The 7,950-nt window shown below is 45.0% G+C and overlaps 1 pseudogene; it reads right to left on the reverse strand.

Moving 5' to 3' along the window:
- Window positions 1-2,300: 2,300 nt before the first annotated feature.
- On the reverse strand, window positions 2,301-2,456 carry LOC125156682 (60S ribosomal protein L39-like; annotated as a pseudogene).
- Between the last annotated feature and the right edge of the window lie 5,494 nt (window positions 2,457-7,950).

Below are 7,950 nucleotides of genomic sequence, written 5' to 3' on the forward strand. Positions count from 1 at the left end.
TAAGATCATGTCATCTACAAAGAGAAATACCTTTACTTCTTCCTTCCCAATCAGGATGACTTTGGATTATTTTCTCGCCTAATTGCCTGGCTGGCATCTCCTGCACAGGTTGAACAGGAGAGGTGAAAGTTGGTGCCCTTGTCTGGCTCCTGATCTTGGAAGGAAAGCTGTCCTCCCTCCACCATCAAGTATGATGTTACCTGTGGGTTTTTCCTAGATGCCCTTTATCGGCTGGAGAAACTTCCCTACTCTTTCTGCTTTGTTAAGTGTTTTGGTCATGGATAGATGCTATGTTTTGTCAAATGCTCTTATTCTATCTGTTGATGATCATGTGGTTTCCTCCCTTTATTTATTTAATATGGCGTGTTACATTGATTAACTTTCATTTGTTGAACGCAACTTGCAATCCTGGGATATTTTCCAGTTGGTACTGGGAATAATCCTTTTTAAATGCTGGTGGGTTTGGGTTGCTAGTATTTTGTGGAGAATTTTTGCACCCATGTTCATAAGGGATATTGGTCTGTAGTTTTCTTGTGATGTCTTTGTCTGGTTTTGTTATCATGGTAATGCTGGCCTCTTAGAATGAGTTAGTGAGTCTTCCCTTTTTGAAAGCTTATGACAAACTGATGTTGATTCTTCATTAAACTTCTGGTGGACTTTGGTAGTAAAGTCATCTGGGCTTTTAATGAGGGAAGATTTTTAGATTGCTATCTCTCTTTACCTGTTTCAGGTCCACTGTAAGAGTAGAAATTTTCTATTTCTGGGCCACCTGGGGGGCTCAGTCGGTCAAGCACCCGACTTCGGCTCAGGTCATGATCTCATGGTCAGCGGGTTCGAGCCCCGCGTCGGGCTGTGTGCTGCTGACAGGTCAGAGTCTGGAGCCTGCTTCCGATTCTGTGTCTCCCTCTCTCTCTGTCCCTCCCCTGCTCATGCTCTCTCTTTCTCTCTCAAAAATAAATTAAAACATTTTTTAAAAATTTTAAAACAAAATTTCTATTTCTTCTTGAGCTAGTTTATATCTTTCTAGGAATTATTTCATTTCATCCAGATCATCTAATTTGTTGGCATACGGTTGTTCATAGTATTCCCTTATAATCATTTTTATTTCTGTAAGGTCAGTAGTAATGTCCCCTTTTTCATACATGATTTTAGTGATTTCAGTCTTCTCTTTTCTTCTTGGTCTGTCTAGCTAAAGCTTTTCTATTTTATTTATCTTTTCATTTAATGTTTATTTATTTTTGAGAGAGTGAAAGCAGGAGAGGCTCAGAGAGAGGGGGACAGAGGATCTGAAGTGGGCTCTGTGCTGACAGGCTGACAGCAGTGAGCCTGATGTGGGGCTCGAACTCACCAACCATAAGGTCATGACCTGGGCTAAGGTCGGACTCTCAACTGACTGACCCACACAGGCGCACCTGTTTATATCTTTTTAAAGAACCAACTTTTGGTTTCATTGATTTTTTTTTCCTACTGTTTTTCTATTCTCTGTTTCTGTTCTAATCTTTACTATTCCCATCCTCCTGCCTGCTTTGAGTTTAGTTTACTCTTCTCTACCTTCTTAAGGTGAAAGATTAGTCTATTAATTTGAGGTGTTTGTTATCTTCAGTGTAGGTGTTGAAAGATATCAATTTCTCTGAGCACTGCTTTTGCTGTATCCCATAAGTTTTGGTACGTTGTGTTTTTGTTTTTAGTCTTTTCAAAGTACTTTCTAATTTCCCTTGGAATTTCCTCTTTGACCATTAGTAATTTAGGAGTGTGTTGTTTAATTTCCACAGAAGTGTGAATTTTCCAAATTTCTTTCTTTCTGATGATTTGTAATTTCATTCTATTTTGGTCAGAGAATATTCTTTGCATGATTTCAATCCTTTTAAATTTACTGAGACCTATTTTATGGCCTAACATACGGTCTGTCCTGGAGAATGTTTCACGTACACTTGAGAAGATTGCGTATCCTTTTGTTGTCGGGTGGAAAGTTCTATTATGCCTGTTAGGTCTAGTTGGCCTGTAGTGGTTTTCATGTCTTCTCTTTCTTTGCTGATCTTCTATCTAATTGTTCTATCCATTATGAAAGTTGGGTATTAAAGCTTCCAACTATTATTGTGTTTTTTTTTTTTTCCAACCGAAAGGTCTCACATATTTATTACTGAACCAACTCACTGGAGCAGAAGCTTAGCAACAGAGGAAATCATTTCCCTGGTAAAACATGTCTGTTATTCAGGTAGTAGGGATGTTACAGAGCCATCGGACAGGAACATGTGACGTTCATGCAGCATAAGTGTGTGTGCCGTCTCATGTGTGATCCCTTAGAGACCCAGCTTGGTTCTTTTCCAATGCCCCCTCTTGGAGTTCTGCCTGATTTAATTGCCAGTTTTCATCCAAATCCACCGGGCAATGGGCCCATTCTGCTTTTGTTTCTTGGCCGGGAATCGCTTAATCCTGAAAGTCTTGTGAGAAAACATGGCGAGGAACAGTCAACCGCACACACCACGACGGTGGGAAAAAGGCGAGAGCTCCAACTATTATTGTTAAATTGTAAGTTTCTCCCTTTAAAGGTTTTGTCAGTTTTTGCTTCATGTATTTTGAGGCTTTGTCGTTGGGTGCATATATGTTTATAAATATCGTGTCTTCTGGATTGAGTGACACTTATATCATTATAAGATGTTATAAGACAATTTCCATATGTTTTGTGAGCATCAACTTAGATTTACATTGCTTCTGCAGCTGTCCGATAAGTCAGGGAGGAAAAAAAGCAGTTGTAAACAAAAACTACTCATATGCTGTCTTTTGTATTTATCTTTGCACATAGCTGTACTGGTGTTCTGAATTTCTTCATGCGAATCTGAATTATTGTCTAGTGTCTTTTTATTTCAGCCCAAAGGACTTGCTTTAGTATTCCCTGTAGGTCAGATCCACTAACAACAAACTCTCCCCTCTTTGGTTTATTATTATTAAGAATGTTTTAAGCTTTTCTTCATTTTTTAAGAATGATTTTGCTGGATATAGAATTCTTGGTTGACTTGTTTTCTTTTGATTACATCATTCTACTTTGGGTACGTCAGGTCTCTGAGATGCTGTTCATTTCTTAATTTATTTTTCTTTCTAAGACTAGATAATCTCAATTGATATATCTTCAAATTCAATGATTCTTTTTTCGGCTTGCTCAAATTTGATTTCGAATCCCTAGAGTGAATTTTTTTTTAATGTTTCTTTATTTTTGAGAGAGATAGAGACAGCGTGAGAGAGGAAGGGCCAGAGAGAGGGGGAGACCCAGAATCTGAAGCAGGCTCCAGGTTCCGAGCTGTCAACACAGAGCCCAATGCAGGGCTCGAACTCATAGGCTGTGAGATCATGACTTAAGCCAAAGTCCGACACTTAACCGACTGAGCCACCCAGGCGTCCCTCTATTTGATTCTTTTTTTTTTAATTTTTTTTTTTAACGTTTACTTATTTTTGAGACAGAGAGAGAGACAGGGCATGAACGGGGGAAGAGCAGAGAGAGAGGGAGACACAGAATCGGAAGCAGGCTCCAGGCTCTGAGCCATCAGCCCAGAGCCCGACGCGGGGCTCAAACTCACGGACCGCGAGATCGCGAGATCCTGATCTGAGCTGAAGTTGGACGTTCAACGACTGAGCCACCCAGGCGCGCCTCTATTTGATTCTTTTAAAAAAATATTAGGACTTCCTGCCTGACTCAGTGAGAAGAGCATGTGACTCTTGATGTTAGGGTCATGAATTTGAGCCCCACATTGGGTATGGATATTACTTACGTGGATAAAACTTTAAAAAATTATTTTTAAAAATAAATAAAAAAATAAAAATTTTTATATTGTGCTAAAATATGTAAAACAAAATTTCCCATTTTAACCATTGTAAAGCATACGGTTCAGTGGCTTTGAGAACCTTCACGATGTCACACAGCTGTCGCCACCATTCGTCTCCACTTTTTGATCATCCCTCAATGCAATTCCGCATCTATTAAATAATAACTCCCATGTACCCCCCAACCCTAGCCTCCGATAGTCACTGTTCCACCTCTGCCTCTATGAATTTAACTATCTAGGCCTCTCGTATAAGTGGAATCCTACAGTCTTGTGTCTGGATTATTCCACATAGTATCAGGACTTTAAGGTTCATCCAAATCGTAGCATTTACCAGAATTTCATTCTTTTTAAAGGCTGAATAATATTCCCTTGTGTGTACATACCAAATTTTGCTTATCCATTTATCCATCGATGGATACTTAGGGTGTTTCCCACTTCCTTTCTGTGAATTTAGTCTCGCTCATAATAAGTGAGTTGGCTGAGACTTCGCTCTGCCGTCTTCATTTCAGGACCCAGGTTGATGAAATGACCATTTTCTGGAATATTTCTGGTCTTCCGGGCTGAGGGAAAGAGAACTCTGGCAATTAAATGCTCTGGCATGAGGATGCCGCATGGCACTCCCTCTCACACCTCATTAGCCAACACCAGTCATGTGGTCCCACCAGACCGCAAGGCGACCGGGCAGTGCAAACCCTGCACCGTCCCCCCAACCCCACGTTCCCGGGAGGGTGGAGCAGTTGATGAATATTCACTTCAGTGAAAATCATCATACTTCTACTTATCCCATCTACCGTAATTTTAATTACTCAGTTTTGTAGTTTATCCTCTAAATAACGAGTAACATTGTTTGGTATTAGTGATTGTTTTCTGCATAAATGATCTGGCATCATGTTACCGAATTTTGCTGATTTCTGCAAAATAAAAAATATTCGCCTTGCCCCAGGTGAACAGTGGTTCAGATGGTCTTCTGAATCTAGACGTTGCCTCATCAAAAGCGGCACCTGATACAGGCGCAGCCCACAGGACAGCTACAAGGCGACATTCCTGACGTTGAAGACTTCCGGGCCTTTAATGCTTACACTTTTAGAGAATGTGGGTCTCTCAAATTTCTTTCTAGCAATACTTATACAGGAACACTTTATATTTATGTCCTCCCGAATGAGTAAAAGACCTTTACGAGAATAACGTGTGGGACAATCTTGAGTTCCATCTCAGAAACAATGGGTAGATGATTGTAGTCGCGTGAACGTGTTTTGCTCGAGGGTAAACAGATGGGTGTGTGTGCACTGGGGACACGGCTGGGGACACGGCAGAAACCACGTTCCTGCTGACGGGTTCGTTAACATCCTTGACCATCACTGTGTTTAGGAAGTGAAGTGTTTAGCGTTTTACATTCAGTTATACGTAAGTAAGTGTGTTACTTACACGGAAGTATTCTGCCGGTTCTTAGTTATATCATAAAGTTGATTCTCAACTGACATTTTTGTGGAGAATGTCTAATTTTTAGGAATAGGTTTTTGACATTAAGTGGAAGAGGACTGTGTATGAGCAGTTGATAGCAAATCACCTAAATATTCCTTTTAATGTTTCTTTCTTCATTTATTGAGAGAGTGTGCTTGAGCAGGGGGAGGCGCAGAGAGAGAGAGAGAGAGAGAGAGAGAATCCCAAGCAGGCTCCACACGGCCAGTGCAGAGCCCGACACGGGGCTCAGTCTCACAAACTGTCGAGCTCGTGACCTGAGCCCAAATCAAGACTCGGACACCCAACCGACTGAGCCACTCGGGTGCCCCTCACCTAAATATTTTTTAATACAGTGTCTATTCCACAGCATAGACTCTTATTTTTTTGTTTTTCAAACTTTCAAACAAACCTCTAGCGGTGCCTGGGTGGCTCAGTCCGTTGAATGTCTGGCCCTCGGTTTCGGCTCAGGTCGTGATCTCATGGCTCACGGGATGGAGCTCTGCGAGGGGCTCTGCTGGCAGCGTGGAGCCTGCGTGGGATTCTCTCTCCCCCTCTCTCAGCTCCTCCCCCACTTGTGCTCGCACACGCTCTCTCTCTCTCTCTCTCTCTGTCTCTCTCAAAACAAATAAGTAAACTTAAAAACAAAGCTCTAATGCTCAATATCACCACCAACGTGCACGTGTGTCTTCGCCACGGCCACTAAGATACACCGTGTCCCCACCCTCACTCAGCCCCTGGTGGTTTTCACACCCGAAGCGGAGATGAAAACGAAGCACCATCTCTCGAATGTTACATATAAGATAACAAGGTTCTAGGTGGCCCCCGGTTTCACCATTTGGAAGAGAATGTGTTCAGTAAGTTTCCCCCAACTCCCTGGTGTGGTGGCTGTCTTGGAGATCTGAAGTCTGTGTCTGAGCAGGGTCAGGGCCAAGGCCACCGCCTCTGCTTGATGTCCTCTAGGGCTCGCGCCGCTCGGCGCCCCGTCACGTGAGCGCCCACGTGTCGAGAAGCGCAGGTCGTTTGTGATGGTCTCAGGCCACGAACACCCTCCGGTTCTGGACCGTTGCTTCCTCGGGAGCCGCGTGCTGGCAGCCTCACAGAGGGACTCAGGTCAGAAAGCCGGACGGAGGCTGACTCTTGTTAGGACAAGACACTTTGCTGCCATCTGCTGGGAGATTCTCAGAGTAGATCCGGACCTTTGCCACAGACGTGGTCGGAGACCATGAAACCGTAATTAGAACACAGTGTAATGAAAATCAACAGTTGTCTACATCAAGAAGGACGTCCGTGACATGACGCTGCCCCCTTAGAGGTCATGCTCTCACAGCCACTGTCCTCCTCCTGGCCTGGCCAGGGCAGGTCACAAAGACAAAGGAGTGGGACAGAAGAGGACCCGGTGGAGTGAAGTCCCCACAATGTGAGCCTTCTCAGCTCAACCCTGATGTCGATTTTGTGTTGGCTTCATTGCCCTCGTTCTCAAAGACGTACAATCTCAGTTTCTTTTTTTATTTTATTTTATTTTTTTTATGTTTATTTAGTTTTGAGAGAGACAGAGCACGGGCAGGGGCGGAGAGAAAGAAAGGGAGACAAGGAATCCGAAGCAGCTCCAGGCTCCGAGCTGTCAGCACAGGGCCCTATGCGGGGCTTGAACCCACAAACCGCGAGATCGTGACCCGAGCTGAAGTCAGGCACTTAACCGACTGAGCCACCCAGGTGCCCCCATCCATTACTTTAAAAAATATATATATTTTAATGTTTATCCATTTTTGAGAGACAGAGACGGTGTGAGTGGGGGAGGGGCAGAGAGAGAGGGAGACACAGAATCCCGAGCAGGCTCCAGGCTCCGAGCTGTCGGCACAGAGCCCGACGCGGGGCTCGAACTCATGAACCGTGAGATCATGACCTGAGCCGAAGCCGGATGCTTAACTGACTGAGCCCCCAGGCGCCCCGAGAATCTCGGTTTCCTGAGGGGACGGGAGGGGTGCACGGGTGAGTGGGACCAGCAGCTCAGCGCACAGAGGTGAAGGGCAGGCCCACGCTTCCGCCGGCCCGCAGTCCAGACCCACCAGAGAAGCCCCCTCTCCTCGGCAGGGTAAGGAGAGGAGGCTTCCCCCCACAGCCCGGCTTTTGTCCTCTCTCTCCACTTGGCTTATGGTTCCTTAAGCTAGCGTCCCCCAGGGTGTGGCTGCCCCCTTGGGGGTGGCGCTCAAGGCCGGCCGCCCTGCTCTAGCACCCACCACTGCCGCTCTGTGCCGCCCCCCCCCCGGGGGTCCTGGTGGCCGTGAGGGTGGGCGTGGCTCCCCAGAAGGCCCTGAAATGTCTCGGAACGAGACTTGGGTGAAGCCGGCTGGGGGGTTGACAAGTCTGCTGGCGGTCTGTGTGTGCGTCAGGAGGTTCACGGGGTCGACCTCTGTTCATCAGCGAGAGTATTTCTCTGGAGAGAAGCCCCCTCTCCCGCTGCGGTTGCCCGGAGATCTGGTCTGGGTAGGAAAAACAGGATACGCGCTTGACTCTTTTTTTCCTTCCGATCGCACGATTCTCGATTCTTGGATGTTTATCTTATTTCCGATTTTTTATAATTTATTCCCTTTTCCTTTCTTTGCTATTGTGGTAAAATACACATCACATAAAACCTATCGGGGTGCCTGGTGGCTCGGTCGGTTAAGCATCG

Source organism: Prionailurus viverrinus, chromosome F2 (assembly GCF_022837055.1).
Source record: "Prionailurus viverrinus isolate Anna chromosome F2, UM_Priviv_1.0, whole genome shotgun sequence".
Taxonomy (NCBI): Eukaryota; Metazoa; Chordata; class Mammalia; order Carnivora; family Felidae; genus Prionailurus; species Prionailurus viverrinus.